Genomic DNA, 13,718 nt, shown 5'->3' on the forward strand with positions numbered 1-13,718 from the left:
CAGTCCCTCACCACAAATGCCACCCCCCTACATAATCTTCAAACCTCTAGTTCATCACTACACTAAGCTCCAGAGGTCCTTTGTTCAAAACTGCCTTATGGTGGTTACAATGAGTCAATATAGTCTATCTTTCACCTATTTTCCTGTCCTGTAAGCTTGCAGGTACCTCTATCATCCATTCTCCTTCATAGTCAGAAAGACCTTGCTTGTGCACAGCAATCCCAGTATTTCCAGCACTGAAAAACTTTGGGTTAGACTTCAAAAAAATGTTTTTAAGGTTATGTTGTGGGTTTTGGTCTGTCTTTTGATTTTTAAACCTACTACACTGTTGCCAGCTTTATGGAGTAGGGTGACTTTGGCTCCTGCTGTAGGGGCTCTCATTGGCTGCCATGGGGCTTGCAACTTCTTACCAAACCCAAATATTATAAGTAATTAATTAGGTGCCCCTTTTAGCCTCACTTCTGCACATCCCAGTCATAAATTAGCAAAATCCAGATTATAGTGACTTCAGAAGCAAAATTTCCATTGATTTGAATTGGACAAAAATTTGGTCCATTACAGGTGTAATTTGAGGGTGAAATCAATATTTCCAAGGCAGAAGCCTGGGTCACTCGGTAACTCAATAAAAACTCTTTAGTGGCAGTCTTTCAGTCCCTTTCCTTCAGAGTGGGTGCCACACATAAACCAGGTCCTTTCCTCTGACTGGCAGGACTGGAAAATGGGCAGTGCAGGGGAAACCTTCAGGAGCTTATCTACTCCCTTTAGTAATCAGTGATCTGTAGACCAACCATCACACCTACTCTACCATATCATGAGGAAGCAGCAACAGAACACAATCATAACCACCATTTCCACTTCTCCACTGACTGAGCAAGGAAATGCCTATATACTCCCCAGCAGGCAGTCTTGTGACTCAGTCAGCTGGGCCCTTTCCTAGCTAAATGTGGTGACCCTAACAGTCTGAAACACATGTTCTTAAAAAGGCCCGCCCTTTGGAACAGAGCAATCTGTCCCAAGCTCTGGGCTACTTTGAGTTTAGAGGCCTCAGCCCAGCCCCAGTTCCAACCCCAGGTCGTATCTAACTTCTCATCCATAGGGTCATACTAAAACGAAAAGAATATATCAACAGGAACACTTGAGACATTTATTTATTAACAAGTCATTATACCAATTATTGAAGAAAAATCTAATTTACATGCAGCATCACTATTAATGTTAAGCATCACGAGCCCATTCAAATGCTCTTGTACCATTGTAGAACGATGATAGTTCTTTACTTGTTTTAACACAATGAATGTGCATTCACCCAAAGCCACTGATGCAGGCAGAATGACAAAAATACATAATGCAGTTGTGACAGTAGGAAATGCAGTCAACAGGGCAAGATTGAATATTTCTGGAAGCAGTTCTTTTGGCTTGCAGTCTGATTTAAAATTGGTGGAATGTATGTGTTGCAGGAATACGATCTCATCACAGAGATCTCTTGAAATTTTACTGTTGTACCTTTGTTGAAACTGTTCAGGTGCTAAATACAGATCTTTATCACTTAGTTCTATGAAATCCTAAAGGAATCGAAAAAGGGCACAAATTTGTTGCAGTGATACAAAGCAATGTGTAATACCAGATTTGATGGAGTCAAAAATAAAAAAAAATTGACTCGATAGTTCCTTTCTGCATCAGACTGAGATGTTAGGTTGCAACTCGTGGAAAACTCAGGATACGTCTACACTGCAACACTGTTTTGAAATAACTAGCTCTATTCTGAAATAACATAGGGTATGTCTACACTACAGCGATATTTCGAAATATCTTATTTTGAAATACTTAATTTGAAATAAGTTATTTCAAAATAATATGTCTACACACAAAATGCATTTCGAAATAGCGTTTTGCTACTTCAAAATAGCATGTCCACACTGAGTGGACGCTGAATCGCATTTAAGGCTAGCTGGAACCAGGTCCGGCAGGACATCAGGTCAGGAGTTACTTTGTGTGGCTGCTGCCTGAGGCTATCTGAGGCCTGTGATTAAAGGGACCCCACTCCCACTCTCCCCCCCCCCCCCAAACAGCCAGTTCTCAGGTTTCCCTGCTTGCTTACCTACCTCGATGAGGGACAGCAAAGCATTTTGTCTCTGCATGCTCTGGTTGCCCTTACTCGGGATGCCACAGCACTCTGCAACATGGAGCCAGAGCTGCCCCTGAGCACTCTGGTGCTTCTCATGGACGCGTTGCTGTGAGCATGGCTGCACTTTCTACAGGCTGCCATCTGGGAGGTCCTTCGGGGAGCTGTCAGATTCCAGGATACCCTGCGGGAGAGCTTCCACCCTGAGGAGCCTCCCTGGTCTGCCCTATGGGGGCTTGTGCCTCATTCCTCCCTCACGTCCTTCCACTTACCCCTCCCTATCCCCCCTTCCTAATGTCAAATAAAATACATGTATTTTCATTAACAAAAACTCTATTTAACAAAACAGGGGGAGGGGGATGAAACTCGGGTGAGACTGGGGAAAGGAGGCAGGAGAGGGAAGAAGAGAGGGTGTGGGAGGGGGAAACCTGGGAGGAGGGAGCTGGAAGGGGGAAGCAAGGGGAAGAAGGGGGAGGGAAAGCTCAGGGCTCAGGGTTGGGGGTCTCGCCGGACCAACTTGATTTTCATGTGAACCTGCTCCTGGGTTCACATGTGGCCGTTAGTGGCCAGGCTGGCAGCTATCCTGCCATAGATGGCCGCATTCCTCCATCTAGTGTGGAGATCATGGATGTTGGGGGCATCCCCCCCGAACCTGAATAAGGTCCATGATCTCCACCCTTGACCAAGAAGGTGCCCGCCTTCTCTGTGCCCTGGTAGGCTCCTGGGAGCTGGCAGATTGCTCCTGGGGAGCAGTGGAGGGCTGGCTGCCAGTGGCTTGCTGGCTCATGTTTTGGGCCCACTGGGTCAGGGGCAGTGACTGCTGGTTCAAGGCTGGCAGGCTTGGAGCTGGCACAGGCACTGTGGCCAGAGTCTACACTTTAAGGGCTCTGGAGAGGGGGGGAGGGAGAGGAGTGTACTTGGTTGAGGCTGGCGTGGCCACCAGGGCACTCTGGGGCGGGCTGGAGGCCCCCTATTTCGAAATAAGTATCTACACAGCACTTAGTTCGAAATAGCTATTTTGAATTTGGTGTTATTCCTTGTGGAATGAGGTTTACCAAATTCAAAATAAGCTCTCCGCTATTTTGAATTAATTTCGAAATAGCGGTTTGACTGTGTAGACGCTGGTAAAGTTATTTTGAAATAACGGCTGTTATTTCAAAATAACTTTGCTGTGTAGACATACCCTAACTCTGCATCTACACAGCAGGCAGTTATTTCGGAATAGTGTCAAAATACTGTCAAACTGGAATCTTTCCAACTCCTGTAACCCTCATTTACAAAGAGTAAGGGAAGTTGGTGGAAGAGTGCTATATTTTGAAATAAGTGCTGTGTAGATGTTCCCTATTTCAAAATAAGCTATTTCGAAATGAGATACGCAATTGGTGGAGCTCAATTTGTGTAGTTTATTTCGAGTTAAGCCCTGCAGTATAGACATACCCTCAGATGAAATATCAATACCCTGTACTACAGATTTAGACTCAGAAAGGATTGTGTCTCATTGATCACGAATCTTTTGAATATCTTTAAAAAGTCATTCAATGTTATACCTCTCAACATTTAAGGTAACATTGTGTGCTTCAATTATAAAATTAGTTTTGTGGATCATTTTTAGCAGCTTCATCCACATGGACAACATTAAAATGCGTTCAAATTTGGATGTATAATTCTGAATGGACTTATGCTCAGTGTGAGTCTGTGCTGTGAGAGTAAGAGATTCAAACTCACTTAAAGCTAATCATCTTGTTGTTGACATACCGTGAAGGAAAACAGATACTGCTTCAGAATTTTCCACTGTCGAGGACTGCTACTGAATGAGTTGTACAATTGCTGGATTGTTCCAAAGTATGTGATTGCTTCCTTTCATGATTCAGCACAATCAATGCTGACAAGATTTAGTGTGTCGTTGCCATAACTAGAAAAAATACAGTTTGGATTTTACTCAAGAAGGACTGCTTGTAATCCTTTGCAATTCAAAGTCATATAGGATCCATTGTCATAGGCTTGGCTAATGAAGATTTGAAAATTTAATTTGAAGCCTTCCAGAATTTCTACTACACGAGCAAGTGATTTCTTTTCCAGGTTTTTTTTTGTGAAATTATCTAACAAAATGAATCATTCTTCAATTGAAACCTCTGAACTTCCTACATTTTTAAAATATCGAACAAACAAGGTAGTCTGTTCTTTATGAGAACAGTCTGGAGTTGCAACAATAATAATCAAAAAGTACTTTGCATGTCCAATAAGAAGTCCTGTGGCACCTTCTAGACTAACAGATTTATTGGAGCATAAGCTTTTGCGGGCATGTTGTATCTTTTCAAGAACTGTTGTTTGCACAAATGTCCTACATAGCTCAATAAATTCGTTTTGCATTCTGGTAGATAATGGACTTGCATTTGTTTTCCACTCTCTTGTGATTCACAAACATGATTAACATGGCCTGATAAAAGTGGGTCATACTTGCTAAGAAGCTCAAGTATACCAAGAAAGTTTCTGTTCGTAGGATCACCGATATGTTGACTGTAACCAAATAAAGCCAATCCTCATCCAAAAAAACAAAGAATGACATTCATAATGCACTCAAGACTTTTTTCCAGTTATCAGTTTCTGTGTTTATTTCACTGAGGAGTAAGTTTTCAATTGAACTGTCAGCTAGTGCTGCTCCAGTAGCTGATTTCCATCTAACATAGTTATCCTTATGTGATATTGAAGTCTCATGTGCAGATATTCAGTCTTTCAACTTCTTCCAACCTCTACTGATGCTCCAACCAGATGGATCAGACAGTACTGATGCATTTGAAGTATTGCTGTTAAAAATGACACAGGGCACAGTACAGAGCCTGCTTTTCCATGCTACAGCAGAAGCCATCTCTTGTGTAGATCTTTCCATTTGGAAGAGTTTTTGTCAGCATACGAATAGGAAAAGCATTTTCAGCAGCTTTTGGTATATTATATGATATATTATATGGAATCTGAAAAAACTGCATTTGAGCAATATAGTTCTTATCAAGAAGTCTAATATCAGGTTCTGATGCCACTGTTGTTATACAGTGTCCTGTGTTAGTCATAAGTTCTTGCTTTTGCTGCGTAGCACCTGCAAGGTCCTCATTTTCTGCCTGCACAGTCTCTAAATCAAGCCTAGATTCTGCATGTATCAGTACTGTAGGCATATCTGTGTCTTGATTAATGACCTCCTCACTTTGAGGCTGTGGCACTGAAATGTCATTTGTGGGTACAAAGTTTGCATCATCAGAACTGGAAGTGTCACTGTCAGTATGGTCAGTGTCTAATGGCTGAGGAGTCTTTTTCTATAAGAAATGATGTTATTGGCTTTAAACTCCTAACTGCTGCCTCACTCAGTTTCTTTCACGGTCTCTTACTTGCACCACTTTCAAATCTGCTTCATTTTTATAAAGGGATTCTTTTAAAACAGTAACACACAATAAATTAATTCACTAAAGGCTATTGGTTATACAAAATTGTAATTGTATATACTAAGCAATTAATATTATATAATAATGGTTTGAGGGTGTTATTTCCTATGGCCAGTATAGCCTTATTTCGAAGTCTTCAAATTTCATCTGCTAACATGTTCCTGTTATTAAATTCCTCTAATAACTGGTGCATTATTATGAATATGAATATGCAGTGATTGCCAGATTAAAGTTTATTAAACAACTAGAATTAAAAGTTTATTATCACAAAAAAGCCTTTAAAAGTGAATCTAAAACTGAATGAAGAGGTAGCTTACAGCTGAGCCTCAGATGGTTATTGTATACGAAGACACACAAGAAAAAACAGGAATACAAAAATCTCCTATGCAGAGATAAACATCTTATTTAAAGGTTAAACTTACTCTAAGACCAAGCAAAATAACTTAACAGTAACAGAATTAATTATGATTTTCAAAACCCCTAAATTATGCAAAGACTATAAACAGAATTTAATAATGTAGAATCACTAATCACAGAAGCTACTCCAGTCTCCAGTCACACAAATGAAAACTTGGATATGACTGAAAAATTGGTGAAGGCCCGAGGTCCAACAATGATTTAAATCAATTTTTTGCAGGTATATATATATATATAGCTTCTTTCGTTGTCTCTGTTATAACTGCAATGTGTATAATAAATGGAAGTGACTTGGTAGAAAAATGTCAAAAATTGAGGCCCTTTTGTCTCCTGAAGCCTGGGCCAAATGCCCCCCCCCCCCCCCCCCCCCCCCGATAGAACCTGATCTGGCCCCAAACTCTACTGTCCGGAAAGGTGAAGCCTGCCTTGTTATACACGTCAAACTGCTATTTGTTAAGGAATGTGTTCTGTGCTGTGTACTCATTAACAGGACAAAGCAAATAACTTGGTCTGGATTATGTGATAAAAGAAAAAAGTCATCATATATATGATATCATCACTGTCTTTTATTAAATAGAAAAATAGCATCAGTATATTAACTTTTAAAATAACTTACAAACCATGTTTAGCCAAGAAAATAAATGGATTGCATGCTATCAAATACTTTCAACGGCTTCTAACATTCAGAAAACAGACTCTGAAGCTTTATGATCAAGAATATTTCAGAGAAACAGCTGTTACATTATTTTATTGCTTACCAATAAACTACACAAATCTTTCTCATATCTGGTCAATAAGTCAACCTCATTAGCACACCTTCCTGAGAAAATGTCATTAAAATGGTACAAAATGATTCCAAATGATTTTAATTTGATAACATTTTAGTCTTAGTTTGTCTATTTTTATAAACCTCACTCACCTGTCTTTATAATTAGCTTAATGTTCGATCTAGATTAAGTTTTTGTTCCTGTTCTCAAACACTGCAAGTAAATAGCTACTAAAAATTGAATTTGACAGATGCACATAATTTCTAATAAACCAGACAAAACAATTCATGCTGGAACACGTATTAATTAGTACGCACATATTTACTTCCATACAGGGCCCTTAAGTTAAATGAAGTCTCAGTACTGTTCCTGTAGTCTTGTTATTCTAATATTTTATTGCTGGTAACATGAAAAATATGGAAACCCCAGAAAATTAATATAATAATTTCATATGAAAGAGATGGCCTAATGTTTTAGTTGTTGGTGGCTAATGCTTCAAAGGCCAGATTTTCATCTGGTGTTGTGTATATGGAGTTATGCCTGTTTACACTGGCTGAAGATCTAGTCTCAAAAGCCACATAAATTTTAAACATTTATAAAATTCACCCCAGATAAGAGGACACTTCAAATGTTTTGTATAGAATTAGAACAAACTTGCATTTGTACTAAGTAACCCTGAGCCTAGCAGAAACACTTTTGATAAATGTGCACACAATTATACTGTTTTGTTATTTTCATAAAGATTTTACTCTGACATTGAATATATTTTGCTTTTGCCAGAAATATATTTAAGTGTTTTTTTTCTTTAAAAGGTCATTTTTTTATAACTGTGCAGCCTAGGAAAACAGGAATTACCTTACAGGCTATCAATAGAGATCTATTTAGCCTGGTATCTAGTCTCCCGTGCCAGATGTTTCAGAGGAAATTGCATTTAATTGCACAATAATATAGCCATAATCAGAGGTGATCATCACCTAGCTGACCCTAGCTGGTTAACACTTTATGTCCCGAAGCATGGAAATTTAAAGCCCTTATAATTTTATCCCATTTAGTGCAACTATTATTTATGTAAAAGTCTAATAATTTTTCTTCTTACTAAACTATTTGCCTGGCTAATATGTGGGAGAAAGTTCTCTGGGTTAACTACACATTGCGTAAGAAGCATGCTATTTCCTTCTATTTGCTTTCAATTTTTGCCTTTTAATTTCAATTAGTGCTCCTTTGTTCTTCTATGGGAATTTCCATGACTGGGTCTTCTACAATATTTTCTTAATTAATTTACAGACCTCTCTGATACCTCTTTTCACTATTCTCCAGTCTAAACTGTGGTCCTAAGGCACTGCATTTTTATATAAACAAAATTCATACTGATTCAGTAAGTGGGATCTGTAATTACACATTTTAAGCTCTCATTGACTCTCTTTGTACTGAAGTCATTTTCATTGTCCTTCTTTGGTATCTGGACAATTTGATTTCTGCCTCTAATGTTCTTTTTGACATGCCGTGAGAAAAATATAACTGAATAATCACCATAAAGTTATATCACTGATCTATAAAATGCAATAACAATAATGTCTGTATTAACATGTATAGTCTTTTTTCATATAGTTCAGCATCTTAAACATTCTTTTGACCTATGTAGCACACTGCAGATTTCTTCATTTAACTGCACACAATCACATAGAGCTTGACTGTTCACATACAATTAAGAACTTATTGTGGATAATATAATATTTTCTCTTTAATGTACAGTACATTGCACTTGATTGTAGTGAATTTTATCTGCTACCATGTTTCCTACTAGCCCAGTGCTTCTGGAGTTACTTAAAATACTCCAACAGCCAGACTGTCGCAGGTGGCACAGATGTGCAAGGGGAATGGCAAGGGCAAAACAAACCTCTCTATTCTTTCAAGGACTCTCATGAGGTGAGCCAAACTTGCTCTGTTGGCTACTTCTAGACTGCAGGAATTTGTCAGCAGAGGCAATGCAAATGAAGTGTTCATTAGCAGGGCTCGACAATTAGGGCAATTACTCCCTTATGCCTCCTGCAAGGAGGTTACAGGATCTGTCGAAAAAGCCTTTCTTTCTCAACAGATCCCCCTCTAGACTGCCACTTTTTGCCGACAAAGTGCTGAGTTGGCAAAACGCGGCAGCCATTTTTATGCAAATAAGCATGGGATATTTAAATCCCTGACTCATTTGCAATGTCGACCTACCTAATCTGCATCCCTCTGCCGACAGAGGGATGCAGTCTAGAGGGATGCAGTCTAGACATACCCTCACAGAGAAGATTTCATGGAAGAGATCCTATCCTGCTTGGGCAGCACATGCACTCTTTCACATTATCTCACCAGTGTGTCCCAGCTCTCTTTTGCAGGAAATAATCATCTCTATTGTAGAGAGAAGAATTTTAACCTCACCAAAGTCAGGCCAAAGTCAGATCTGATGTAAACAGAGTGAATTCATCTGCTATGAATTTGGTGCCATGCCTATTTAATATATGACTTCTCTGTTGAGACTGGGGCACAGTTACATTAAAGGTGATGGCTGTATAATAGGAGGTGATTGCCCAAACCTCCCACAGCATTCAGTGTGAATTTAGTATGCTCCACTCCACACAGAAGGGGCACTGAAGAAAATGCAGAAATGTGCCCTTCTTCCGTAACCAGCATTACTGGTGTAATTTTACATTAGGTGGTTTGGCACAAAGAATGCTTACCCCTTAAAGGAAAACTGCAAAGTAATTTAATGAATTACAGTGACATCTAAACTCTACAGGCTTTTTTGTGCACCTACTGAAGTCAATGGTAAAACTTTCATTGATTTTCAATGAAAGTTATAGTGAGTCCTGAGGCCCTAATTCAGCAAAGAAGTGAAGCACACGCTTAAAAAGTTCAACATGCGCCTGAGTACTTTGCTGAACTGGGACCTCAGTTATTAATTATAATTAGAAGTTCAGAATAATTAACAATCCAGAAGAGTCTGCCATCTTAACCGTATTCATTGCAACCCCTTCAGAATGGATGGGAAAGTACGATCCTCAAGGGTCACTATCAGCTACATTTAATTATTTTATGGTCGTTTTAGGGCTACTTTATTGGCAGAAAAGGATAATGGATTTTACTTCTCCACAGCTGTGGGGGCAAGATTCTCAAACTGCCTCCCCTAAACATACCCACAAAACTGTCTGAGAGTTGCTATTTGCTAGTGACCTAGTATGTGTACATACCTGAATGATGATCTCCCTCCTCAAGCTTAACAGGGGAGGGGGCGAAACATAATAGGAGTTGACAATACTCACTGGCTAGGAGGGAATAGCTGCCTACAGCTACCCGGTACAAAATGGCAGCTTTTGGTGTAGAGCTGCTAGTCATTCCCTACTAACTAACAAGAGCATGACTTACACAACATCGATGTCAGCAATGACTAGATTAGTACAGAGGAAGGCGTATTTGGGCAAGTGCCTGCATTCCCATCTTTCTGTGAGGAAGGGAGATGTCATTTTCAAAATTACCTAGGCAATTCAGGAGGCAAAGTCATTTTCAAAAGTGACTGGGGCACTTCAGACCCTGAGTGCCATTAGCTTTCAATGACACTTAGGCTACTGAGCCACTTTGGTGCTTTGGAAATTTTACTCTGAAGCTGGTGCCTGGTTTGTTTGAGAAAGTTACATCCTTTGCTTTGATGTTAGGCTTCCACAATAAAAATTAAAATGCTTTTCAGACACCAACTGCTCAAAGTATTTAATGTTCACCTGCCTTGCAGGATTACTAGATCTATGTCTACAAGGGGGACTTTTGCTTGCACATTTCAGGAAGGCACTTCTGAGCTAAATTTTACTCTAATTCACACCCTGTTCTACCTCATCGACTGTAAGGGGATAACAGGAATTTTCATTAGGATGTCATAAATGTAACTAAGAGTGAGCTGTGGGCTCTGCTGATGGCCCTGTGCACCAGTTTCTGCTGCCACTGCCAGCACCACACACCAAGTTCCAGCCCCCACATCTGGGTTCCCATCCGCCACTCCCTATGTCAAGATCCCAGCTGCCGACCTGGTATGCTGCTGGGGCTTTGTTCCTGGCTTCAGATGGAGCAGGTGTTGGACACAGGTAAGGAGGCTGGCATTCAGCACCCCCGCTCTTTAAAATGTCCTCCCTCCATAGCTCCATTTAGGACTAAGGACTCCTTAAGCTAAGTGTTGTTTACATACTGCTGCCATGTATCAGAACAAATGTATTCACATTCATGAAGCCTAAGGGACAAACACGTACAGTATATTGAAATACTATCAAGACAATGCATTTTATACATTTAATAAATATTGAACTCTCCCAGGTACTGTGACTAATCAAAGCAGTTTACCGTTAACAGGTGTTCGTTGAACTTTCCTTGTGATGTGTATTTAGCAATGAATCAAAGGACATTTGTATCCTCGTTTCTTTTCCTTGTGAGTGATCTGACACATATAACACACACCATTAAACTTCCCCAAAATAATCCTTAGAATGTTGCTTTTAAAAAAATCTGAACTTAATTTAAAAATTGTCAGTGATGGAGAATCCTCTACAACACTTAGTAAGTTGTTCCAATGATTAATTACTCTATTAAAATGTACTCCTTCTGTTCAGTCTGAATTTGTTGAGCTTCAACTTCTAGCTGATCACCTTATACCTTTCTCATCCCCTCACAGATCCATAGTTCAAAAAGACAATCAACAGTGTGAAGCCTCAAGGCCACTTACAGGCAAACAGTGTATTGAAAAAGCTTTTAGACACAAAAGGACATGGCTGTTCTCTCCTGCAATGCCCTTTCCAATCAGGTTAAAGAGTAGGGAGAGATAATTACACTTAAAACAACACTCAACAGGCAAAGTTAAATTAAACATTGATTATAAACATATTGTTGATGGAGAGCATTATTCTGTTCTGCTCTCGCATGACTTGTTTTAGGGATTTATCTTTAGACCGGAAATTGCTGATGGGTAGAATCATCCATGTATCCTCCAAAATACTTTCATAAAAACAGAAATCTCCTATTTGACATTTCCACTAAGTTTGTCATTCTTGCCAGCATTTAATGTGCAGTTATTTACCAAAAGAAGTGACACTGCAAAATGGCACTGTGGAGTTCCAAGTTTGGGTCTTAGTCAATGTTCCCTCTAATATTTTCCATCCATGTGTGGAATAATATTTTTATGTGCACTATGGCATGCGTGAATGTGCAACACCAGTAGAAACAAAAAACCTAGCTGTGGACACTCTGCTAATCAGCTGGGGAACATCTGAATCTCTCCTGACTGGCTGCACAAAATGCACATCTTACAGGGAATGATGGTCTCAGTGACTGTAGCTGACATGTGCAGGGTTTACAAGTAAAAATATTTTTTCCAAACAATCAGCTCGGGCAGCTCGCCCCAGCTGTCTGTGTGGGCCTTTCTGGCACATGCAACAGTCACAATGAGCTATGAGAAATTTTTCCAACACATCATTATTTAAATGAAAAATACATTTTCAGAACATTATATGCAAAATAAGTTGGAAAAAATGCATTAATAGTTTTGACTGAATTTTTGTAAGCATCTAGGCCCTGGACTACACTAAGAAATTATTTCAATATAACAAGCGGAGAGTCCATACTATTTTGAAATAAGGGGCTGGTTATTTCGAAACAGTGGTAGTATGGCTGCTTCACTGCTGCTGTTTTGAAATAACTACTCCCCAGAGTCATTCAAAGTAATTGCTCCCCAGTGCTTCCTGGGGCTCTAAGTTGAGGTAGCACATCCACACTAAGGGCATTAAGGACATTAAAGCCTGCAGCTTTCAAAATTGGGTGCATATCTTCTTTCAAAAGCTGCGGGCAGTCTAGACATGCCCTAAGAGAGCCTGCCTCCGACTAATTTTAAGGCTTCCCTGTAGTGTGAACACGCTATTTCAAAATAGTTATTTTGGGAGTTATTTTGAAATTTCCTACTGTAGACATGGCCTAAATATTTAATTTTGACCATTTCAAAACATTTTGTTTCAATATTTTGATTTGAAACAGGATTTCAATATCAAATTTGGACAATTTTTTTTAAACCCCTCAAAAATGAATGGGTAAAAAAAAAACCACCTGAAACAGCTGAATTGGGAAGAAAAAAAACCATTTTGAGTCAATCAGAACATTTCAGCTTACTGGAACAAAACAAAATTTTTGCAGTTGACAGAAAAATAAAATTGGTTTGGTTAAAATCAAACCAGATACTTTGCTCAATTATTTGGATTGGCCCTCAAACTAAAAATTCCATTATTTGCTCAGCTCTAATCACTAGCAATAAAGATTTTTCAGTTGTAACTTATTGTCATTAACAATTCTGTTGATGGACCAGATAGAACAGAATCTACCCCACTCTGGTAGCAGCAGACATCAGTCAACGGACACGGACATCTGCCAAGTCACAGCATTATTTACATGGTGTAAACACTAAACTTTGCAAATAGGGTGATTTATTTCAGCTGTACTCTTAAATAGGTAAGTTTAAGTACCCCCAACTCAAGCCTAGGATATCCAAACAAGGGAATAGAGATGCTAGTGCAAATAGCAAAAAAGTTGATTGGAATAATAATAAAACCCTGACAAGATTAAAGGGATCCTAATTTAACAATGTTAGAACACTGCAACAGGCCTCACCCTGCCTTGCAAGTATTACCAGTTCTATGACATATGGGAGGGAGAAAAATCTTAGTGTCAACATGGAACAAGTTCTTGAGCCAAAGACAATTAATTACAAAATCACTACAAACTAAGGGTACGTCTACACTTGCTCCCTATCTCGAGATAGGGATGCAAATGTAGCCGACCGAAATTGCTAATGAAGCAGGGATTTAAATATCCCGCGCTTTATTAGCATAATCTCGCCCACGCGCTATTCCAATCGCCAGTTGATTCGAACCAGGAAGTGTGCTCTCGGTTCGAACTAACATTACGCCTCATTTTTTG

The sequence above is a fragment of the Pelodiscus sinensis genome, chromosome 4 (assembly GCF_049634645.1).
Source record: "Pelodiscus sinensis isolate JC-2024 chromosome 4, ASM4963464v1, whole genome shotgun sequence".
In the NCBI taxonomy this organism is placed as follows: Eukaryota; Metazoa; Chordata; order Testudines; family Trionychidae; genus Pelodiscus; species Pelodiscus sinensis.